Source organism: Bos indicus, chromosome 2 (genome assembly GCF_029378745.1).
Source record: "Bos indicus isolate NIAB-ARS_2022 breed Sahiwal x Tharparkar chromosome 2, NIAB-ARS_B.indTharparkar_mat_pri_1.0, whole genome shotgun sequence".
Lineage (NCBI taxonomy): Eukaryota > Metazoa > Chordata > Mammalia > Artiodactyla > Bovidae > Bos > Bos indicus.
Window position 1 is genome coordinate 134893907 of NC_091761.1, and position 24560 is coordinate 134918466.

Genomic DNA, 24560 nt, shown 5'->3' on the forward strand with positions numbered 1-24560 from the left:
GAACCTGCGGCTCACCCTCCCGGCTAGACCCAGGCAGGCACTCACCCTCTGCTTCTCATCACCCGTCAGACGCCGGTGCAGGAGGAAAGACGTCTGACGGCACCCGAGGGGCCTTCACAGACTTCAGTCCCCTTCCCGGGGCTCCCACTGCCCCATCCTGCTGATCGCTCCATGGAGGCCAGGCTGCCCGAACACAAGAACGCCCGGCCTGACCTCCGGAACCCTCGCCACCCATGAGATCACACAGCGATCGCCTTGGAAGTGGTCATCGCGGGTGTCTCCTGAGCACTGCCGTGCACCAGACCCCCTGCCCAACTGGGCTCCCACAACCGGCGAGGAAAACGGGGCAGAGAGAGAGACGCTCTAAGCCGAGTCCCTGGGCTGCGGGAGGGGAGGCCCAGGGCGGCTCTCACGGGAGGGCAGCGCAGACCGGGCATCACGGAGATGGGCTGTGGCTGAGGGCAGGGGTGACGGGCAGGAGCCTGGAGTGCTGGAGGCACAGCAGCTCCAGCTCCGCTCCCTGCCCGCCGGGCGCCAGGCCGCTCAATGGGCTTCCTGCCGCGGGCAGGGGTGCGGCTGGCCAGTGGCTGAGCCTCGGACAATGGAGGCCCTGTCCCGGCCCCGGATGAGCGTCCCCTCTCCCTGCACTGACCTCCTGGGCGTGCTCCGGGTCCAGGATCCCCAGGCAGGACCGGTGGGGGGCAGTCACCCAAAGGGGGCCACCGGGCAGAGGATCCCACTGGGCCCCTGGCGGCAGGGACTCGTGGGGGCTGTTGCTAGGAAACCAGAGCCAGCACAGCCCCCAGAACAGCCCCTCCCCTTCTTTCTCCCCTTCTTTCTCCCCCTCCTCCTCCTCCAGGTGCCCCCCCACTCCTGCCTCCAGCACATTAACCCCTTTGTCTCCAGCAAGCCAGTTCAGGCAGGAGGCCCCAGGCTACAGGGCCAGGTGAAAAACTGCTGATCAGAGCATTCTGCATCCTTGGTCACATCCTGGGCGGCCCACGCGATGGGGCCCTGCACACACACTTGGAAGCACGGGCTCTGCACCACCCTTTCACCTTTCTGCTCCTCAGTTTCTCCATCCAAAGCCCACCTCTCGGGCAATTTAGTACCAGTGTAACTCTAGAATATTCATACCATCAGCAGAGCATTTCCAGGCTGGAAAAAGTGAAAAGTCAAAGTCGCTCAGTCGTGTCTGACTCTTTGAGACCCCATGGACTACACAGTCCATGGGATTCTCCAGGCCAGAATACTGCAGTGGGTAGCCTTTCTCTTCTCCAGGGGATCTTTCGGACCCAGGGATCAAACCCAGGTCCCCCTCATTGTGGACGGATTCTTTACCAGCTGAGCCACCAGGACAGCCCAAAAGGTCTTTTTCACGGATTCACGGATGGGAAGCTGGGGTTCACGCTGAGGAAGCAACTTCCCAAAGTCACCCAGGAAACACGAGGTGGGACCAGGAGGTGGAGGGGCTTGACTCCAGGCCTCCCGTCTGAGTCTGTCGGACTCCAATCTGACGGGACGTGGCAAAGGATGGACGGTCCAAGCTGCAGAAAGGGCCAAGGACCTCCAGATACCGGGCCTCGTGGAGCCTCAGCCACTGGACCACCAGGAACATCCCGTTTCTGTGGGAAGACCACCTCTACCATTTCTGTTTTAAAGACCACTTCTACGGTCACACTGCCAGCCTGACCTCCCCAGGAGCTCCAGACTTCTGCCCAGAAGTACGCCTGCTCAGCAGGTGCGTTCCAGGGTCCACACCTGCCCTCCCTGCTCCCAAGCATCCCACCTCAGCTGGGGGCAGTCCCAGCATGCCAGAGGCACAGCCCTCGGACCCAGCCCTGGCTCCTCTGCCCCTCACACCTGCATGCCTCCCATCCGCCAACCTCGGTGGCTCCCACTCCACCACCCCCTCCGAAGCGCCATCTCCTCGAGGGCCATCAGCCCCTGACGGGCCTCCTGCTCCCCCTTCACCCCTCGCCCGACATACTCTGTTCTCAACCAGCAGTCGAGTCACTCCTCTGAGCAAACCCTCAGATGCCTACTTCATTCACAGTGGAAACCGGGCTCCTCACCTTGGCCTACAAGACCCCACCCGAAGAGCCCCTCCCCGTCCTCCCTGACTTAAAAGCCTACCTCTCTCCACAGCTTTTCCACCAGAGGCACCAGGACCACGTGCAGGCCCCCACACGCCCCACCTCGGGGCCTCCGCACTGGCGGCTTTGCTTGCTTGTTCTCGGCTGTGCCGGGTCTCCGCTGCTGCCCGGATCTCCTCTTCCCTGCGGCGTGCGGGCTGCTCGCTGGGGTGGCTTCCCTTATGCAGCACGTGCTCTAGGGTGTACAGGCTCAGCAGCTGTAGTCCTAGGCTCCAGAGCATAGGCTCAACACCGTGGAGCCCAGGCTTCCTTGCTCTGTGGCACGTGGGATCTTCCCGGTCCAGAGGGCAAACCCGTGTCTCCTGCATTAGCAGATGGATCCCTAACCACTGGATCACCAGAGAAGCCCTGCACCAGCTGGTTGCTCTGCCTGAAACACTCGTGCCTAGTTACACTCAAGGGCAACGCCTGCACCGCGTCAGGGCTCTGCTTCAAGGCCACTCTCAGAGGCCCCTCCAAGCACCCGCTTCTCAAACAGCACATGCGTGACCACGGCACACCGTGTCCTCAGCCTCTGCTTTCCCCGTCTTCGTGGTATTTAACCCTCCAGGCGTCTATACATCCAGCTGCTTACACTGGACCAGAATGTGGACATGATCGCTTACTTCCACCGCTCCATCCACGGCCCTGGAGCAGCGCCTGGCACACAGCAGACCTCGACACACACTTGCTCATGAGTGAAGGAAGGCCAGTCCATGCCAGCCCCGAGGCCTGTCCCACCTCCACCTTCAGGGGCGGGGAAGAGGCGGCCAAGGCCCGGGGCCCCCACACCAGGCCCGCCCGAACCCAGCCTCAGCCAGGACGGCCCCTCCCCAGAGAACTGCACAGACAACTCAGGGCCAAGCCGTGCAGGAGGCGGCTCCCCAAAACCCATCTGGGAAGAGGCCCGGGGCCTGTGTCAGGCAGTGATCAGAAGAGGGGTGGGGTGGGCGGGACTACTGCTACAAACTTGCTCCCCAAAGACCAGGTTCTTGCTCCGGTGAGTCCGGAGCATGGGGATGGGAGAGGGGACAGGACCCTGAGGCAGCCGTGGCTGCAGCCCTTTGCCACTCTGGCAGGCAGGTGAAGGACCCTGGCACATGCCTGGCTCTCCCGCGAAGGGTCACACAGCCCCCACGGGCAGTCTGCCCGCGTGGAGGGAGCCTCCCGGTCGCAGCCCACAGGGGTCCACTCTGGCTCCAGCCTCTTCTTCTGGCCCAAGCCTTGCCTCCCTCAGTGAAGAGGCTGTCACTTTGTCCCAGAGAGAGCTCTGGGCAGGAAGAAATAACCCGTGCAGAACTCGGAGCTAAAAAATAACTCAGCCCACCCCAGCAAGGCGAGGCAAGCTGTCTGGGCAGCATCTGGGGTCTCCTAAAATGCCCTGTGCGGAGCTCCAGGGAACCCAGAGGCCTCAGCCCCAAGGTGCAGCACTGAGAGTCAAGCCGCCCCTTTAATATGTTCCACAGCCTCCCCCAGGGAAGATGTGGGTGTGTTCCCAGAGCTCCCTGTCCTCCGCAACTGCCAGGGAGGCACAGAAAAGCCCGTCCTCCAACCAAGCCCCAAAAGCAGGGGGCACCCACGAGGGACGGGATCAGCCCATTTTACAGAGGAAGAAACTGAGGCCCAGGGACGTAAAGAGATCCATCCACAGCCAAGAAGGCCATCAGAGGCCGATCCGTGACGAAGCCCCGGGTGGAGACGTCCGGCCACGTCTGTCCCCTGTAGCGCCTGCCTCTTCCTCAACAGACCGAGGGATCCATCACCGCACACCCCTGCAGTGAACGTCTCGCCTCCCAGAGGTGCTGCCTGGGGCTCGGGGCAGAGAGCAGAGGAGGCTGGGCTGGAGGAGCTCGGCGGGAAAGGAGGTGGTTTCAACCATGAAACGGATTGGCCCTGAAGCCTGCTGTCCTGGGAGGGAGTCAAAGCTCGGACTCTGACCCCGGGGCAGGGGGCGGGGGGGACCGTTCCAAACACCAGGCCGGTGCTCAGCAGACCGTGACTGGACTCCTAGAGGGTGGGGCAGCTCAGACGCTGCCCACTGCCCGCCGCCCGTCCTGCAGAGGACGCCTGTGCCCCTCCTCACAGCCCTTGGTGCAGAACCCGCACGGGCGCCACGAGCTCCAAGCCTGCCCGCTGCCTGGTGGGAGCGAGGTGCCCCTTGCACCCAGGGCTCCCCACCCTGAGGCTGCCTCCGGCCCTGCAGGGTGTCCCCTGGGAGCCCCTTTTTGCTGCCATCAGGCCTCAAGCGTGGCTTTTACTTGTTTATTTCTGGTTGCTCCGGGTCTTCGCTGCTTGCACAGACCTTCTCTAGTCGCGCAGAGCAGGGCTGCTCTTCAGCGCAGCGCAGGCCTCTCCCCCCAGGGGCTCCTCGTTGCAGAGGGCAGGCTCCAGGGCAAGGGCTTAGCAGTTGCTGCTTGCGGGCTCCAGGGCTCAGGCTCAGCAGTTAACAGCACCAAGAGCGGGCCTCACTCACCGAACAGTGCTGGCGCACCGGCTCAGTCGCTCCGCAGCAGGAGGGACCTTCCCAGACCAGGGATCGAAACTGCGTCCCCCACACTGGCAGACGGAGTCTGATCCACTGAGCCACCCGGGAAGTCCCAGGTAGGAGTGACCGGCCCTTCACCTCCTCACTATGACACAAAGACATTATTCACCATTCTATCCCTGGTTCCCTCTTCCACAGTGAAAGTGAAGTCGCTCAGTCGTGTATGACTCTTTGCGACCCCGACTGTAGCCTACCAGGCTCCTCTGTCCATGGGATTTTCCAGGCAATAGTACTGGAATGGATTGCCATTCCTTAAGATCCCCACTGCAAAGGGCTTTTATGAGGATTAAATAAGATATCCCTGATGGCTCAGACAGTAAAGAATCCGGCTACAATGCAGGGGACCCAGGTTCAATCCCTGGGTCGGGAAGATCCCCTGGAGAAGGGCATGGCTACCCACTCCAGTATTCTTGCCTGGAAAATCCCATGGACAGAGGAGCCGGGCAGGCTACAGTCCATGGGGTTGCAAAGAGTCGGACAGTACTGAGAAACTAACACTTTAACAGTTGCTGCTACTGCTGCTAAGTCACTTCAGTCGTGTCCGACTCTCTGCGACCCCATAGACAGCAGCCCACCAGGCTCCCCCGTCCCTGGGATTCTCCAGGCAAGAACACTGGAGTGGGTTGCCATTTCCTTCTCCAATGCATGAAAGTGAAAAGTGAAAGTGAAGTTGCTCAGTCGTGTCCGACCCTCAGCGACCCCATGGACTGCAGCCTTCCAGGCTCCTCCGTCCATGGGATTTTCCAGGCAAGAGTACTGGAGTGGGATGCCATTGCCTTCTCCGACTTCAACAGTAACTGAGATTATAATTCACATAAAATGCTTTGAGGAGAGCTTGGAACTCAGTAGGTGCTCAACAGACGTTCGTTGAATGAATGAATGAGCACCTCCCTCTAACTGGACAGCAGCCCCGTCTACAAGAAGGGGGTCCCAGGCAGAGCTGAGTGGTCCCCGGGGCCTCCCCATCACTGTCGTCAGGAGCCTTCTTGGGCCAGTGAGAGCCAGATGAGAAGGGGGCAGCCCCTCTCACAGCGTCTAACTGTGCCGTGACCCCACTGAGGGCCAGGGCTGCCCACTGACAGCTCAGGGACCGCTGGACCCGGCCCTGAGGCTAACACTCAGCTCCACAAAGTTTCCACCTGCGTCCTGCCCCTTGCAAAGTCAAGACTCCAGGGGCTTCCCTGGTGCTCCAGTGGTTGAGAAAGGCTCTGCTCCCCGTGCAGGGGGGCCCGGGTTGGATCCCCAGTCAGGGAACTAGATTCTGTGCGTTGCAGTGCAGACCCTGCGTGTTTCAGCGAAGACCCTGTGTGCTGAGACTAAGACCAGGAACAGCCAAACAAAAAAAGGTCAAGATTCCAGAAAGGGGGGTCGCAGTCAGGAAGAAGGCCCAAAAGGAGGCAGCGACGCTGAGTTTCCTCAGTTGGGGCGAAACACGGCGACCACCGAAACCCAGTGTATGGAGCCAGGAAGACGGTCCAGCCGCCTGAACGCTGCGGTCGCGGGGCGGGGCAGCCTCGCAGCCTGCTGCCGAGGGGCCCTATGCAAAGCCCCGGCCGGAGACTCGGCCTGCAGAGAGCCACAGACATCAGGCTGCTTTCCTTGCTTGAACCCAAATGCTAAACTCAGGGAGAGCAAGCCCCCTCCAGGCAACAAGCTCACAGTGCCTCCCCCGCCGCGGCTGCCCCTGCCTGTCACTTGACACCGTACCAGGAGCATCCTCGACTGACCTGTGGGAAGAGACGGACCTGGGAAGGCAGGATCCGTGGCTCCAGGATCCAGGGCTCGCTTCCCTGCTTGCAGCCACCAGACCGAACAGGCGCTCCACAAAGCCACACTGGTGTGGGCTGGGGGGTGGGCAGAAGCTCAGACACCTGTGCATTCCCTGCCAAGGCTGAGCCCCTCGCCAGGTTCACCCGAGGTCTGTCCTGTGGCCAGGGTCTCAGTCAGGGGCAGAGACAGCATCTCCTTTCCCAAAAGGATGCAAACCGGGAGGTGAGTGATGAAGGGCCCACCTTCCACATGTGTGCCCCACACGTTAGACCAGCCTCCAGGCCCCACGCCCTCCTCTGGGGAGGGCGGGAAACCAGGCTTTTTTTTGTTTAGCCTAGCTGGGTCTTTGTTGTGATTTATTTGCCCCGAGGCAGGTGGGATCTTAGTTCCCTAACAACCCCTGCACTGGGAGGCAGATTCTTAACTACCGACCACCAGGGAAGTTCCCAGGAAGCCAGCTGTTAGCTCTCTGGATCCATCCAACAATCTCTCTTAATCATTCCACAAAACTTGACTGAGCACTACCGCATGCCAGGTACCACGCAAGGTTCTGGGGATTCGGTTCCTGCCTCGCTGAAGTCCACAACCCCACAGGCAGGCAGATGCTAAACAATCACTAAGTCCATCATATGGGCTTCCCTGACGGCTCAGCAAGCAAAGAATCTGCCTGCAAAGTGGGAGACCCAAGAGACTCAGGTTCAACCCCTGGGCGGAAAAGATCCCCTGGAGGAGGAAAATGGCAACCCACTCCAGTATTCTCGCCTGAAAAATCCCTTGGACACAGGAGCCTGGCGGGATAGAGTCCGCGGGGTCGCAAAGACTGACACATGCACGCAGTGGAGGAGAATGCCAGGGCCCAGCTGAGACTGAGGGCAACAGTCCAACATTCCAGCTCAACTCTCCAAGGGCTGACGCTGGTCCCGTGGACTCCACGTGGTCACTGGACCACCCGCCCTACACCGTAGCTGCTCAGAACAAGGGGATCGGGCCTGGTGATGGCTCCGCCCATTTCGCCACAGGCTCCGCCTCTGGGCCAAAGCTCACAGCTGCTCCAGCTTCCAAGGGCCCTCCCACCTCCCAACGGATGTTTGGATTTTAAGCCAAAGCCAAGGAATACGGGATGTTGTGGGCGCTTTTTTTTTTCCTCTTTTGCTTTTTTTTGGAGGGAGGCAATATTGGAATTCAAATTTTCCATTCCATTTGGCTTACACAATTACAGTTTCACGGATCCAGCTAAGGCAGTGGTTCTCCACAGGGATGACTTTGCCCCCAAGAGACATGTGGCAACATCACGAGGCATTTGCGTTGTCACAGCTGGGGGGGCAGGGGAAGCGAGTGGCATGCAGAGGGCAGAGGCCAGGGATGCTCCGCACAGCCCGGCCCCGCAACAGAAAATCGTCCGGCTCCGGTGTCCACAGGGCCAAGGTGGAAACCCCTGGTCACGGGGTGTCTGGTCAAGTCCTCTGAGGATCAGAGCAGACTGTGGCCTGTTAATTCAGGGTCGCCTTACTGCTCTCAGTCACAGGGACACAGAGACCAAAATCACCGCTACCAGTTTCCATGGCAGATAATACCAGGCTCCAAGTCTCCAAAGGACCTGTGCTGTTTTCGTGGATCTCGGAGCAGAGACTGTGGGCAGAGACCATGGCCTGCTTCTCCGTGTGCCTCCACCACCTGGCGTGGCATCCGGAACACAGGAAGTGGGCAGAGGGGCAGGAAGCGGGGAGAGAGGGCAGCCTCTTCAAAGCGAGGACCATGGCTCACCCCTCCCGGGCTCAGCACCCAGCACTGTTTCTGGCATCTCGCAGCCATCGCTGATTTCACAAACAAACCACCAGACGGAGCGCTGTCAGGGCCAGGGGCGAGGCCCCCCTTCCCGCTGACCCCCAGCCTAGCCGAGGCACATGGCTTACTCACCAAGCACCTCAGCGAGCTGGGTGCAGGCGCGGCCCCGCTGGGCTGGCACGGTGGTGAGAAGGACGGACACGGCCCCGAGACCCCGAAGCTCGCGGTCCAGCAGGGATCGGGCACCCACGGTCGAAAGCAGGCGGGGGGCTTCTGCGGGGGAGACCTGGGGGCCTGGGGGACTCCTGGGAGTGGCCCTGAACACAGACGGGGGTCGATGCTCCTTCAAACAGTGAACGAAACCACATACAGTTCACCTCGGCACGCCCTGGAGCAGGGAGCAGGAGGGAGGGAGGGAGGCGGCAGGGGGCTTTCAGTGGGAGTCGGGGCCCCTCCGCGGCCCTGACCCGCCTCTCCCCAGAGACCTGGCCCAGGAGCTCAGCCCTGAAGGCAGTGCTGAGTGGGTGGAGTCCAGGGCCCAGGCACTAGGCCCCGTGCCATCAAGGAGCGGGTTCCAGGGTGAGCACCACAACACTGAACATGCAATCATTCCTGCCAAGGGCCCAGAGTGAGTCCAGGCCCTTCAGTCCTATGATCACGTCAATCTTCATAACAACCTTTTGAGAGAGGAACTGTTATCACTCCCATTCTACAGACTGGGAAACAGAGGCACAGAGAGGAGAAGAAAAGGGCTCAAGGTCACGCAGCCAACACACGGGGGAGCTGGGCTCGGACGCCAGGCCACCTGGCTGCAGGGCTGTGCCTGGAACCCCGGGACAGTCACACCTTCGTCCCTCAGCCTCGAGCAGGCACCCTGCACTGGGCTGCCCTGCTGTCTGGGAAGCACTCAGGTGAGCGGTGGGACCGGGAGGACCCCACTCGGGGGCGCTGGTAGGACGGGGCCCCCACGGGCAGCATGTCAAGAGGAGAAGCGGGGGGACCGGTAGACAGGGTGCTCTAGCCAGGGCCCCGGCGAGGGGTCTGGCCACGCCGTCCCCAGCAGAGCCTCAGTAAGCGGGCCCCTCCCAAGGCAGCGGGACGCAAAGACAGTAAGTCCTGCGGGGCATCCTCACAGGAACCACCTGGGGGCTGAAGGCAGGCAGCTTCCCGAGAGACCAGGGATCCACCCTCACCCCTTCAGCCCCCAGCCCAGCACTGGAGCAGGCCCCCAGCAGGCAGCTTCCCGAGAGACCAGGGATCCACCCTCACCCCTTCAGCCCCCAGCCCAGCACTGGAGCAGGCCCCCAGGCAGGGACGGCCGTGACCCAGGCCCCACTGTGCCTCTGGGTACCAGCCAGCGCCCTCCCCTCTGCTGCGGGGAGGGCCACCAGACATCAGGCCGAGCCTGGCTGAAGCCCCTCAGGGCAGGCTCCTCGTCGATGGGATTTTCCAGACCAGAATACTGCAGCGGGTTGCCACTTCCTTCTCCGGGGATCTTCCCGACCCAGGGATCGAACCCAGATCTCCCGCGTTGCAGGCAGACTCTTTACAGTCTGAGCCACAGGGGTGCTCTCCCATTAGAAAGGTCTAACCTGCCCTCATTCGGTCCTGTGGAGTTTTCCAGGACAAGGCTCCTCCCTGCTGCATGGACGCTCATAAGCTGGCCCTCCTTCCACATGTCAATTGCTAGGAGGAGTCCCAGGCCGCCACTGTCCGCCTCTTTAGCTCAGCAAACACTTCTTGGGTGCCCGCTACATGCCAGGGGGTGAACGGCCTGCGATGTGACCTGGGTCGCACGTCCTCCTCGCCAAGGTCAGGGCACACGTGGGAACACGGCAGGTTCAGCTCACCCCCGGGACGCTGACTCACACTGCCCACATGCACGGACAACCAAGGCCGTCCCTCCAGAATTAGGTCCTGCGCTTTCCTGCTCACAGGTGTGAAATCCGAGTGACAGGAACTGACAGGGGAGCCCAGCGACTGCTCTCACTGGCACGGACTCAGACGCACTGGATCGCTGAGCTTCTAGTGAAACCAGGAGCCAGGTGTGGGGCTTCACGTGCGCTTCGGGATGGAGCAGCCCGGTCCCCACGGGACGGGCCCCTCTCTCTCGAGGCTCCCAGAGGACCGCGGCTGAGTCCGCTCGCTGCTCTGCCCGAAAGGCCCAGCGCCACACCTAGCAGCCAACAGGGGTCAATAAATGTGGGTGCAACTGAACCCAGCCCGAAGGCGGGGCTCAGAGAAGCACAGTGACCTGCCCGAGGTCAGGCAGCCGGAGAGCAGAGAGCCCGCCGCCCTCCGAACTCCCCCAGGTTTGAGCCCGGGCCGCCCAGCAGCACCCCAGGACACGTTTCCCGGGGCAAAGCCACCGCCCCTCCAGGCCCCGAGAAAGCACAGGCGAGCGCCACGGGAGACCCTATTAAGGAAAAGCAAAGAGAGGAACACCCGAAGCAAGCTGGCGGAGGCAGGGCCAGCCTGTGAGTCACGCACCCCAGAATATGCGGGTCTCAGCTGGCTCCGGGGCAGGCCCGGGGGCCGCGGCCCCAGCAACGGACAGAGCAGCGTCAGGGCCCGTGGGCCTTGGGTGAGAGGTCAGGCTGGCTCTGCCACCAACTCCCACCAGCGCAGGACAAGTCACTTCCTCTCCCACGCTCTGACTGTCTGGTCTGGGAGAAGGGCCAAGGGTTTGGGGCTGCTACTGCCCACGGGGCTGGGGGTGGGGGGCCGAGCCGAAGGCAGCCTCCTGCTCCCTCCTGGACAAAGCTTGACCCACATCCCCCCGTCCTCTTCTGCCCCATCCCCAATGCCTGCAGGACGACCCCACACTCCGGGGCTGCGGGCATCAGGAAGCCCCTCTCAGACCTGCGGGTCACTCTCAGCCTGAGAAGACTACCCCGTGAGGGCCTGAGGAGGGCGGGCAGCTGAGCACCGACTTTACACCAGGAGCTTTGGGAACAGTCTCACCACCCCCGACCATGGCCTGATGAGGCACAAAGTACAGTTCCCATCTTTCAGAGGGAGCTGTGGAAGCTAAGCCAGACGAAGGCACCGCCCATGGTCACAAAGGTAGCAGGACCAGCTCCCTAAGCCCCGATCCTACGTCCTCATTCCTGCTGGTGGGTCAGCTCCTGGAGGACAGGGATGGGGGGCCTGGGTGTCCCCCTTGTACAGGGTCCCCAAGGGAAGGCTTAGGTGATTAGCCAGGCAGTCAGTCCCACAGCCATGCCCAGGCCCCAGGAGAGCTCTGTATGTTGCAAAGAAGAAAAGCTTCCTGGGATCCTACCTGCAGAATCACTGCATCCGGGTGTCCTGGGCCCGGCCCTGCCTGCCAGGGACCCCATGCCAGCCTGCCCCCACCTGACAAAAGGAGACCCTGAGGCCCCGGCTCAGAGTTGCCAGAGAGCAAACCTCGGCACCTTGGAGTGGCCCCAGAGGAGCGGAGAAACTGCTGGGAGCCCAGCGTGGGGAAAGCGGGGCTTTGCCGGGAGACCCTCCCGGCCCAGCTCCAGCCCCCGCCCCTCCCCAGCTATGCAAACCTAGGCAGACCGCCTGCCTTCGCAGTGCCTCGGTTTCCTCCCCACTGTAAACCAGACACCACCGCTGCTGACGGCGAGACAGGAGCGTCAGGCGAACGCAGCCACGCGGAACGGAGCACCTGCCCTCTCCCTCTCCGCCGCTGGAGGGTGCTTGCCCATCCCACCCCTCAGCTGGGCGGGAGGCGCAGAACCTGGCGGTCCTCCAGGCAGCCAGCCCAAACAGGTTTTCCCTGGGAGTAGACTCCGTGATTAATATTCACCTGCTTATGACCCAAATCTTCTAGGGCATCAGACCTGCCCGAATCACTCAGCCCTGAGAACTCAAACCAAGTGGGGATGTGAAGTGGGTGGGGTAGGGAGCTGGGCCAGGAGGGGTGATGGACCCCAGTCCCTCCAGGCCCCCAGGCCCCCAGGCCCAGGCTGCTGGGGGAAGGAGGGTCCCTCCCATGACCCTACAGACGAGTGAGAAGCCCTGCCTGCAGCAGCCGGCTCTGAAGACTCCAAGCCCCTCGGATGATGATCCATTTCCAAAGGGCCCCGGAAACCAGTGTGGGCCTGTGAAGGGGAGGCTGGGACCGAGGGAGGCGGCTGCGGACGTGAGACTGACCTGCCTCCTCCTGACCCTTTCTCGGCCTGGAAGCCGTGCCCTGTGTCATCTGCCTGGGACCCACCCATCTACATTCTGAACCTTAACACAAGCCAACTTCAGGGAAATCTTCCAAGAGGCCCACTGGGGGAGCCAGCCACTCAGCCCTCTGAGAGACTAACACTCCAGACGGGAATCATGTGCTTTGTTTTCTGACTCCCCCACGGGACAGTGAGCTCCCTGAGCGCAGAGACAGTGCTCTCCATGCCTGTCCTTCCGGTGCCCAGGGCAGCCCTCAGCACATGGGAGATTCAAGAGTGAAGGGCGGATGGATAAACAAACGGGTGGATTAGGGATCTATGGATGGATGGAGGAATACATGGACGGATGGGTGGGTAGATAAAATACTAAGTGAATGGAAAATGACAGGGTCCATGAGTAGTGAGCCAAGGCCACCCATCTCAGGCTCTGCTTCAGTCTGGAATTTACCAGGAGGCCAGACAGAGGCAGAGATGGTGGGATGGCATCACCGACTCAGTGGACATAACTCTGAACAAGCTCAGGGAGACAGGGAAGGACAGGGAGGCCTGGCGTGCTGCAGTCCGTGGGGCACAGAGAGTCGGACACGACCGAGTGACAGAACAACAACCAGCTTTGCCCAGGTATTTAGTCTGACCTGGTCATTTTCTAGACACGTCTCCCCATCTGGCTGAACACCCCTACGTGATCACTCTGCCCCCTTCACCAGGCTGTAGCACACGTGACGTGATGTCCGAGACTGCGTCTGACCTGACAGGTATGTCCTGAATGCCTTCCCCAGACCTAGACCACTGCACCCGAGAATGGCAAACAACCAAAAAAAGACCTGGAGGGCGTTCTAAACTCGGTGACCTCTGATCCCAGCCAAGATCTGCTGGTTTAGAATCACTAAGGGTGAGACTCAAGAACCCACATTTTGTTCAAAAGCTTCCTGTGCATTCTGATAATCGGCCATGCTTGGGAAATGCGAGCTTGTAAGAAGCAGAGTAGCTGGCTACTGAAGGCTGTGACCAAGGAAGGGGGCAACATGGAGCAGGGTCACGAGGAGCCATCACCGAGCCTGGCAGGTTGTCGCTCTCCTAAGCCTTCTTCAACGCAAAGAGTCTAACAGCCCTTTCCAAAGTGTGGCCCCTGAACTACCGACTTCAGAACAACCTGAATGAGAGGGGGACTTTTCAAAATGTAGATTCTAAGGTCCAACCCCAGCCTACAAGCTTACAGTCTCCTGGGGTGAGGCTCAAGAATGGGCACTCTTTGCAGGCTGTCGGGGCGATGGCAGCAAGAGTGTATGAGAATTACTGACTCCAGGTCCCCAGGGTGCTCAGGGCACCTGCTTGCGTCTGGCACCTTCAGGCACATCTAACCTCTTGAGAGAGAAAAGTTCCCATCTGCACACTTAGGAGTTCCCTGGTGGCCTCGTGGCTGGGACTCTGGGCCCAGGTTCAATCCCTGATCCAGGAAGCGAGATTCTGCAAGCCACGTGGCACGGCCAGAAAAAGAAAACTAGGGCACCTTGGGTGATTCCAAGAAGCCGGCAAGGGGAGGCATGAGACGAAAAGGTACCCACTGTGCCCACTCCCACGGACTTCCCTGGCTAAGAATCCGTGCTTCCACTGCAGGGGACACAGCTTCGATCCCCGGCCGGGGCGCTATCCTGCATGCCATGTGGTCAAAAACCCAAACAACAAGTGTGCCCACTGCTCGGAGCATCAGCCCTAAAGGGGCCAACAGGCACCACACCCAGCCGCGTACCGCACGGGTGTGGAGACTGAGGCCTGCGTCTCGTCCACGGTCAGCAGCAAGTGAGGGGCAGAGCCAGCCCAGCAGCCGGGGGCCCGTGCCCCAGCCTCCCCTCCTCCGAGCCTGCTCCGGGTGAGCGGGGTACCTCAGCCAGTCCTGCGGCCCCTGGAAGACAGCGTGGCTTTCCTCGGAAGGCTCCTGCCGTCTCCACCACGGACGGTGATAAAGCGCCTCGCGCTCCAGGGAGGAGGAGGCCTCAGAGAATGGAAGGGGCAGAAACAGTTTGGTATGGATTCCAGGGAGATTGGAGAGGGGGCTCATTATCACAGTTCAGTAGGGAGGCTCCCCCAAACTCAGCAATCAGTCCACAGGGCCTGAGTTTAAACCGTCCCGGGAAACCACCAACATCAGTGTTTCTCAGTCTGCACAAGTGTTCTGGGGAACACCTGTGTCCTGAAATATGCTAATAGAGTCTTACCGCAAAAATAAGTGTTCAGTGGTCAGACCATGAAGCACCAGTGTAGAAAGCAAAGTGCTACGACTTCAGAGTCTGCTTAAATCGTGACACAGATGAAGCAGGTTGGAGGCCGAGAGGATTACAGGCCTTGCCCAAGTCACAGGGCTGGGGCGGGGGGATGAGCCTGCAGCCCGCCTCCAGGGTCCCCACGGCACCCAGCGTGCTTATAGGGTCCTCTCGGGAAGACAGAGGACAGACTGCAGACAGTGAGGGGAGGGGAGGGGGCGGCGAACGAGGAGACGGTCGCGGCCTGCGTCCAGGGCCGGGCTACCCGTGAGGCTGAGCTTCGGCCAACAGCGGACTCAGTGCGGTTTTGCTCTCCCGGACGTGGTCCCATCAACATCTCCACTGTGACTCATCCAGCGAGCGTGTGCAGATCGGGCCCCCATCACCGCTGCTCCAGGGTGGGTGGACGGCGTGGGACCCAGAGGGCGGGTTTTGCCCAAAGCTCCATATGATGGGCTGAGAGGCAAGACGATCCCACAAGGACCCCCAGCGCTGCTCCCAGGCGTTTAAGTCTGGCCCTCGCATGCAGGTAACTACGGCGTGGCCCTCGGGAAAGCCAGCCAACCTCGTCAGACCTCAGTTCTCACATCTGCAGCGCAGCCAGTAACACCCACCTCCCCGTTATCAGGGAGCCTGCTGCTCAGTTACACACGAAGCGGCCCACTCTGGGCCGGGCACACAGTGGTGCCCGTCAGTGCTTACACCATATGCGCTACCTAACTATACGGCTCCCTGAGGTTTTCTCGATTCAATCTCCCCCTCCCCCTCAAGGGACAGAGGATGGGAAGTAGGAAAAAAGTGGCAAACATCTGATTCTTGCAGACTCCTGGAAACCAGAACCCTCATACTCATAGATTAAGTTCAGTCAGTTCAGTCGCTCAGTCGTGTCCGACTCTTTGCAACCCCATAAACTGCAGCACGCCAGGCCTCCCTGTCCATCACCAACTCCCGGAGTTCACTCAGACTCATGTCCATCGAGTCAGTGATGCCATCCAGCCATCCCATCCTCTGTCATCCCCTTCTCCTCCTGCCCCCAATCCCTACCAGCATCAGAGTCTTTTCCAGTGAATCAACTCTTTGCATGAGGTGGCCAAAGTACTGGAGTTTCAGCTTTAGCATCATTCCTTCCAAAGAAATCCCAGGGCTGATCACCTTCAGAAGGGACTGGTTGGATCTCCTTGCAGTCCAAGGGACTCTCAAGAGTCTTCTCCAACACCACAAAAGCATCAATTCTTCGGTGCTCAGCCTTCTTCACAGTCCAACTCTCACATCCATACATGACCACAGGAAAAACCATAGCCTTGACTAGACGGACCTTTGTTGGCAAAGTAATGTCTCTGCTTTTCAATATGCTATCTAGGTTGGTCATAACTTTCCTTCCAAGGAGTGTCTTTTAATTTCATGGCTGCAGTCACCATCTGTAGTGATTTTGGAGCCCCAAAAAATAAAGTCTGACACTGTTTCCACTGTTTCCCCATCTATTTCCCATGAAGTGATGGGACTGGATGCCATGATCTTCGTTTTCTGAATGTTGAGCTTTAAGCCAACTTTTTCACTCTCCACTTTCACTTTCATCAAGAGGCTTTTGAGTTCCTCTTCACTTTCTGCCATAAGGGTGGTGTCATCTGCATATCTGAGGTTATTGATATCTCTCCTGGCAATCTTGATTCCAGCTTCTGCTTCTTCCAGTCCAGCGTTTCTCATGATGTACTCTGCATAGAAGTTAAATAAGCAGGGTGACAGTATACAGCCTTGACGAACTCCTTTTCCTATTTGGAACCAGTCTGTCATTCCATGTCCAGTTCTAACTGTTGCTTCCTGACCTGCATACAGATTTCTCAAGAGGCAGGTCAGGTGGTCTGGTATTCCCATGTCTTGAAGAATTTTCCACAGTTTATTGTGATCCACACAGTCAAAGGCTTTGGCATAGTCAATAAAGCAGAAATAGATGTTTTTCTGGAACTCTTTTGCTTTTTCCATGATCCAGCGGATGTTGGCAATTTGATCTCTGGTTCCTCTGCCTTTTCTAAAACCAGCTTGAGCATCAGATTAAGAGACCCTAGATTCTCCATCTGCCCCTTTTGCAGAAGGGAAAACTAAGGCTGAGGGTGAAGTTAGGGGTAGGGTGAAATGTTGCCCACGCTCTCCTGGCTGGTTTGAGGAAGTGGGAGTAGAACCCAGCTGCTGGGCTCCCAGCCACGGCTCTTCCTGAGGCCCTGGGCAGTAAAAGGGCAGGTCAGAATCTCTGAAGTGCTGCCCCCACGTGGCTGTGAAATGACATTGCTGTTTAGTCCTGCAGTCGTGTCCGACTCTCTGTGACCCCGTGGACTGTACCCGCCAGGCTCCTCTGTCCACGGGATTTCCCAGGCAAGAATACTGGAGTGGGTTGTCATTCCCTTCTCCAGGGGATCTTCCCCACCCAGGGATCGAACCCGCGTCTCCTGCATTGGCAGGTGGATTCTTTGCCGCTCAGCCACCTGGGAAGCTCATGAAATGATGACCAAGGGGCTTCGGGCCACTGGGGCTCTGAGGGCTTGTGATAAAACTTAAGGGGCTGGACCAGCTTTGGGGTGCCCCCAAAGTGGGGTGGCAGAAAGCAGAAGCCCCTCAGGACCGTATCGGGTGATTTGCCAAGGAAGTCTGAGGGGCCCAGAGGGGCTTCAAGGGGAGGCTCCAGAGCCAGGCACAGAAGGTTTACCTTCTGTCACTTGCGAGCTGTGTGACTGGGCAAATTACTTACCCTCTCTGATCTTCAGCTGCCCCATCTGTAAAATGGAGACAATGACCCTACAAACCTAAAAAGAACCGAAAGAAGACAATGTGTACTGCCCGGCACGTTCAGCGAACACTGTGTATTTTTTCCACTCCCTTGGAAGCACGTTCGGTATCACCCTGCCTCACAGGTGGGTAGAGCAGACTCCAGAGAGCCGAGACAGCCGCCCAAGTGACCGGGCCTGGGACCTCCTCCCCGTGTCTCCCCGCCCCCAGGAGGAGGCCTCTTCCTGGCATCAATGATACACAGCCTCTGCCCCCCACGCCCCTCCGCCCTGAGACCGCCCCCCGCAGCCTCACATGACCTGGCCCAGCCCCAGAGTTTTCCAGTCACTCACTGGGGAGGGAGCCAATGCCCCAGGAAACTGCTTAAACAGGGCTGGCTACTGGGAAGGCAGGTTCCCAGCTCCCAGCAGTGACCCAGCTCCTCCCCTGCCCCCCCCCAGGGGCACCACCCGTCCTCTGGGACGCCAAAGGCCAACACTTAAAGGCACGAGGGGGCCTGCAGACGGTGATGGTCCACGGGACTCCAGCGAGCCCCTCTCTGCGAGTTACTCACCACCTGCTTCCACCCTTGAGACTCTGGCTGTTTCACTTGAGGAACTAGTACCTGCCACGCTGTGTGGCCTCAGGCCAGTTGCTTAACCTCTCTGAGTCTCAGGAACCTCTTCAGTCAAGAGAAATGAGCAGAGTTTGGGAAGCACGGAGGAGGCAGCAGAGTTTGAACAATGACCCAGGAGTCAGAGCGCCTGTGACAGCTCTAAGGCCTCCCTGACCTCTCCTGTCCCTTCCAACGCAGTCTCCACCCAGGACAGAAAGTTCTGAGCACACTGATCATGTCCCTCCCCAGACTGAAACTCTTGAACAAGATACACTGTGAGGTCCTAGTGAGACAGCAGGTTCTCGGGCGGGGTCCCGGGCCACACCTCCTCCGCCAGGCGGGGCGGTACAGTGCGCTCACCCAGCCCCTGCGCACACCGGGGCCACCTCCTCTCCCTGCTCCGCCCAGCACCCCCTGCCCCGGGGTAGTTCCCTGAGCACCTCTGCCCGGTCAGGCGCACCCCCCCCCCCATCAGTTACCTTCCTGTCCCAACACCCGCCCCAGACACGTGGTCACCGTATGTCACTCATCTCTAGCTCCGAGCCCAGCGCCCGGCTCCTGGTAAGTGTCCAACACAAACGTGCCAGGCGGGGAGGAACGCAAGCAAATGACAACAAGGTAACAGATCCGTGAGCTCCGGCGGCGTCCTCGGCAGGCTGGGCAGCCCTGGGTGGGGTGGCCGACTCGCTGGCCGCGTGCCTTCACCCCCCTGCCCGGGTGCACCTCACCTCTCGGGCCTCTCCCCCTCCCCCAGCACCCGCAGCTCACCCATGGTGAGGGCTGGAGAGTCAATCCCCCTGGGGGCGGAGTTCAGTGTCTGGCAGGAAAAGGGGACTCCTTGCACTTGACCTCTGGGGAAGGCAAGTGGGACGTGGGCGTGCCAGGGCGCTGAGCTTCTGCTGCAGGGTCCTCCGAGAGCCTGGACACCACCCTCCCGACCGGCTCAGGCACTGCCCTCATCTGCCACCCGTGTCCAGCGACCCAGCCACCTAGTGCCCTGGAGAACACAGACCCCGTAGAGTCAGGGAACGGGGGCTCAGCCCCATTGAGCCATCTCAGACCAGCCTCCGACCTCTCTGCTCCCTTCTCTCCACACAACAGGGGTCAGAGGCTGCTTCCGCCACTGTGGGGACCCAGGCATCTCTGCCCGTTCCTTTAGGGGCTACAGAATGACCTCCCCGGGCGGCCTGCTCCCTCCCCATTCTTGCCCTCATAGTCCTGGTGGGCCCTGACCTCACCACCCTCCACTCAAGGTTTTACTGAGAAACACGAGGCTGTCAGTTGGGACTGTCTCCAACCTTCCTTCTGGACAATCCAAATCTACCCCATCTTCTCCCATTTCCTAAAAGCATCCCTGGTCCCATTAAGGAGCTGGGATGGAAAACTGTGTAAATTCTTAAAGAGATGGGAATACCAGACCACCTGACCTGCCTCTTGAGAAATCTGTATGCAGGTCAAGCAACAGTTAGAACTAAACATAGGAAAAAAAAAAAAAAAAAAGGAACTAAACATGGAATAACAGACAGGTTCCAAATAGGAAAAGGAGTACGTCAAGGCTGTATATTGTCACCCTACTTATTTAACTTATATGCAGAGTACATCATGCAAAATGCCAGGCGGGATGAAGCAGAAGCTGGAATCAAGATTGCCAGGAGAAATATCAATAACCTCAGATATGCAGATGACACCACCCTTATGGCAGAAAGTGAAGAGGAACCAAAGAGCCTCTTGATGAAAGTGAAAGAGGAGAGTAAAAAAGTTGGCTTAAAGCTCAACATTCAGAAAACTAAGATCATGGCATCTGATCCCATCACTTCATGGCAAATAGATGGGGAAACAGTGGAAATAGTGACAGACTTTATTTTCTTGGGCTCCAAAATCACTGCAGATGGTGACTGCAGCCATGAAATTAAAAGACATTTGCTCCTTGGAAGAAAAGCTATGACCAACCTAGACAGCATATTAAAAAGCAGAGACATTACTTTGCCAACAAAGGTCCGTCTAGTTAAAGTTATAGTTTTTCCAGTAGTCATGTATCGATGTGAGAATTGGACTATAAAGGAAGCTGAGCACCGAAGAATTGATGCTTTTGAGCTGTGGTGTTGGAGAAGACTCTTAAGAGTCCCTTGGACTGCAAGGAGATCCAACCAGTCCACCCTAAAGGAAATCAGTCCTGAATATTCATTGGAAGGACTGATGTTGAAGCTGAAGCTCCAATACTTTGGCCACCTGATGTGAAGAACTGACTCATTAGAAAAGACCCTGACGCTGGGAAAGATTGAAGGCAGGAGGAGAAGGGAACGACAGAGGATGAGATGGTTGGATGGCATCACCGACTCAATGGACATGAGTTTGGGTAAACTCCAGGAGTTGGTGATGGACAGGGAGGCCTGGTGTGCTGCAGTCCATGGGGTCGCACAGAGTCGGACACGACTGAGCGACTGAACTGAATGCCCATCAAGGGCCCAGCACCTCACCCCACCACCCCCACCCACTTCATCACACCGGGGACCACCCTCTCTCGTTTGCCTAAAGAACAGGCTCCTGGGGACGTCCTCGGCAGTTCAGTGCTTAAGACTGCACCTTCTAATGCACGGCCGGGTTTGATCCCTGGTCAGAGAACTAAGATCTCTCATGCTTCAGGGTGTAGCCAAAAAGTGAAAAAACAACTTCTTTTGTTTTTGTTTTTGTCCCCTCTTGAAGCCGTCCTGGCCCCCAGCACAAGCCACTCCCTTGGGTCTCCCCACTTCCCTCCCCCAGGACACCTTTTCCCAACCCCTCTTTGCTTGGCCAGCATCTGGCACTTGGTCCCCTCCTGGCCCCTTAGCCACTCCCACTTCGGACTCCAGCCCCATCAATCTTCCAAAGGTGCTCTGACAATAGAGGCCCACCCGCCTCTGTGCTTCCATCTCGTCTGACTTGCACTCTCAACAGCCTGCAGCCCTGGCGACACCAGCTCTGCGCTGCGGACACCCCACTCTCCCTTCCCGGAGCGCCCAGCCGCCTCCTCGCAGCCTCCAGGATCCCCTGACCCCTGCGTGCCCCCTGACCCCTGCGTGGCCCCTGACCCCGCATGGTCCCGCCTGCACATCTCTATGCTAATGACACCCAACCAAGGGGTCCCCACGTCGCGCCTGGACTTCTAAGCCAGTTTCTCAAACCCGACCCCAATTGGATTCTTGGATTCTCCAAAGCTATGCTTCCAGCCTCCTCTGAACCACCTTTTTTAAATGACATCAACACCCACCTAGACACTCAAAAGAAGATTCTAGAAGTCTTGACTCCGCTTGATTCCTCTCTTTCCCTCACCCCATGACCAAGGAAAGTGGAGTCACTCAGTTGCGTCCTACTCTTTGCAACCCCGTGGACTGTAGCCTACCAGGATCCTCCGTCCATGGGATTTTCCAGGCAAGAATACTGGAGTGGGTTGCCATTTCCTTCTCCAGGAAATCTTCATGACCCAGGGATTGAACCCAGGTCTTCCGCATTGTAGGCAGACGCTTTACTGTCTGAGCCACGAGGGAAGTGGTGACCACCCCATGACCAATCCACCAGCAATTCCAGCTGACTCTTTTTCTGATAAGCAACCTGAATGCGACAACTTCTCTCCAGCCCCGTGGCCTCCACTCACACCCCGGCCACGGTCACCCTTCATCCAGGCCCGAGTCTACCCGGCCCCCGGGGCCGGTTCTCTTCCTGCAGCCAGAGGACCCTTCCCCGAGGTACGTTGGAGCCCACGAGGCTCCAGCGGGCCGTGGAGGGCTGGAGGGACGGCTGGGGGCACACGGCCACCTGCGGGCAGGGCTTCCCCTTTCCCATCCGTGCGTGAGGCCCTCGCCCCGCAGCACCCACCCCAGTGCTTCCACGTCATAGGCACTCAGTTTATTTCTGAATAAATTATCTGAAAAAAGGTAAACTTCTTTCCAGCGTTGTTAATAGCTGAAATCTTGGGCATCGTATTTCATTAATAAAGTACTTACGGGTAACTAAAAGGAGACTGCCTAAGACTTCCTGTTGTACCTGGATTAACCATCCCAACCTCCTGCCTCTCACACTGCTCCCTCCCCTCGCCTGCTGCAAACCAGGCCTCGGGGCCTTTGCATCTGCTGTGCCCCTGCCTGGAACAGCCCTCTCTGCTCCGCGCAGGGGGAGAGGGAGGGGTCCCTTAAGACTCAGCTTGGGGACTTCACTGGGGGTCCAGGGCTTAAGACTCCAAACTCCCAATGCAAGGGGCACGGTTGGATCCCTGACCGGGGGACTAGCATCCTACCTGCCACGTGGTGTGGCCAGAAACTTTGAAAATACATTTTTTAAAAAAGACTCAGCTTAAATGCCTCCCGCAGAGGCCCCTGACCGCCTCGAGCTGACAGAGTCTGCACCACTCGCCCCACACGCACCCCTTCTCGCCCGCCCCCGCCCCAGCCCCGCCCCATTATTCCCGCCCTGTCACACCAGGTTGCTCCCTTCCAGGGCTAGTTTCCTGGCACACCGTTTCGTCTGTTGCCTTGTTTGACTTCTCTGGCTTTCATCACAAAAGACCCACAGGGCAAGTTCTCTCCCTGCAGCGACTGCGGGCAACCCTGCCAGGCTCTGGTCGGGGCGAGGCCCGGTCCTGAGCAGGGTGCTTGTATGACCTATGACCCCACTTTACAGACGAGGAAACAGATGCAGAGGGGCCGATGCAGGTGCGGCAGAGAAAGGCCTGGCCAGGAGCAGGGCACCAGTGCCCTGCACAGACCCAGCCCTTGTGGGCCCTGAAGGGGCGCCTGCCGACTGAGCAGATGAACCGCTGAAGAAATGAAGGTTGCACACCGCGGTGCCGAGAGCGGTTGTCTTCAGGTGGCACGACAGAGGCCGATTTTAAACGTCTTCTCCCTGAGCGCTCCAAGTTTTTGTCAATGGTCACATAATATGTGCATGATTTAACAGTAAAATAAACCCTGATTTTAAAAGAAATTCAAAGGTTCTGAGTAATGTCTGGGTTCAGGAATATTCTTCTTCAATTTCCAGAGATTGTTATGCCTCTACTTAATTTAAACCATTGTTTTCGTAGGGAAATTGAATAAAAAGCCCACATTTTTAAAGCTTGCGCCAAGCCTGCCCACTTCAAACAGTGCAGAGAGGGCAGCAACGGGAGCCGGCTCCCGCCTCCCGCTCAGTGCTGGACTCGCGGACGCGCCCGATCAGGAGCCGCTGGGGGGGAGGACCTGTGAGGGCCAGGCTCTCGGGGAGCAGGGGGTTCAGCCCCAGAAACGCCGCCCCGCCTCAGGCCCCAAGCGCAGCCGTGCACAGGGCTCACCCCAAGCCACCCGCCCTGCCCCAGACCTGGGCTGTCCCTGCACGAAGGCGGTGGGGGGGCCTGGACCAAGTCACCCTCCCGGCAGGCTGGTGGCAAGGTGAACTCCTTGGCAGAAGGGCTGGTCAGGGGAAGGTAAAGCCCATGGCTTGGCGCAGGCTCTGACCCGGGGTGGGCACAACCTGTACTTCCGGCCGAGCGACCCGTCGCCTGCCCCGAGTCCCCACCGTGTGTGCGTCCTGCTGCCAGGGGCCGTCAGGGGCGCAGCCAGGCCCCGAAAGGGGTGGCATGGCTCCACAGTACAGGGGTGAGAGCCGGGTCTGCCTCCGATCCTCTGGGCAGGTGAGATAACCCACCCGAGCTGCAAGGGGAGCTGATGAAACAGGCCACTCGTCAGGGTGGAACGAGCTCCCTGAGCCCTGTGCCCGCTGCCGAGCCTGCCACGCGTTCAGTATGAGCTACGGCCGTCAGCACTCTCCCAAACACCAGCCGTTACTGTCTGCTTTTTCCAGACGCCAGGCCCAGCGGTCCCTCTGAGCACCGAGTTCTGTTCTAGGCCTTAACCCTAAACTGCGGGGCGATGAACACAGCTATGTGGGTGAGAAGACACACATCCTTCCAGTGAAGGGCAAGGTGTGTGAAAGTCCAGACGTGGGTTAGTCTCTGCTCCCTCCCTTCTTCAAAGGGAGAAGGGAGACAGAACAGAGCGGGACTGTAGCAAGAGCTCAGGGCCCCAGGGTTTGAACCCTGCTACTCACGCTGTGGCCTTGGGAAAGTCACTCAACCTCTCAACTGAGTCTCAAGACTCAGTATCCTCATCCGTGGGGCTTCCCTGGTGGCTCAGATGGTAAAGAATCCGCCTGCAATGCAGGATTCGATCCCTGGGTTGGGAGGAGCCCCTGGAGAAGGGAATGGCAACCCACTCCAGTATTCTGGCCTGAAAAACCCCATGGACAGAGGAGCCTAGAGGGCTACAGTCCATGGGGTTGCAAAGAGTCAGACATGATTGAGCAACTAACACACTCCCTCATCTCTAAGATGGGATAATGGTACCCATCTGCAAGATCAGTATGGGAGTTAAATGAATTGATGCATGAAAAATGTCTTCCATAAAATATAAGCATGAGTTGTCTTTAAAAACCAAGCTCCTGATTATCTGCCTAAATGAAGGGCAGGAGCAGCAGAGGTAATCAAAAGCTCTGAATAACCAGGACTTCCCTGGCAGTCCAGTG

General features: G+C 58.8%; 1 protein-coding gene across 4 annotated transcripts in view; it reads right to left on the reverse strand.

The window, feature by feature from the left end:
* Positions 1 to 24560, reverse strand: part of ARHGEF10L (Rho guanine nucleotide exchange factor 10 like) — a 159883-nt gene that overhangs the window by 121802 nt on the left and 13521 nt on the right. The window contains exon 1 of one of the 4 annotated variants that reach the window (XM_070778017.1): positions 2137 to 2900. The exons of the other annotated variants lie outside the window; for them this stretch is intronic. The gene's annotated coding sequence lies outside the window, so the exon portion shown is untranslated. Of the gene's footprint in view, positions 1 to 2136; positions 2901 to 24560 lie in introns of those variants that run through there. 4 annotated transcript variants of the gene reach the window in all.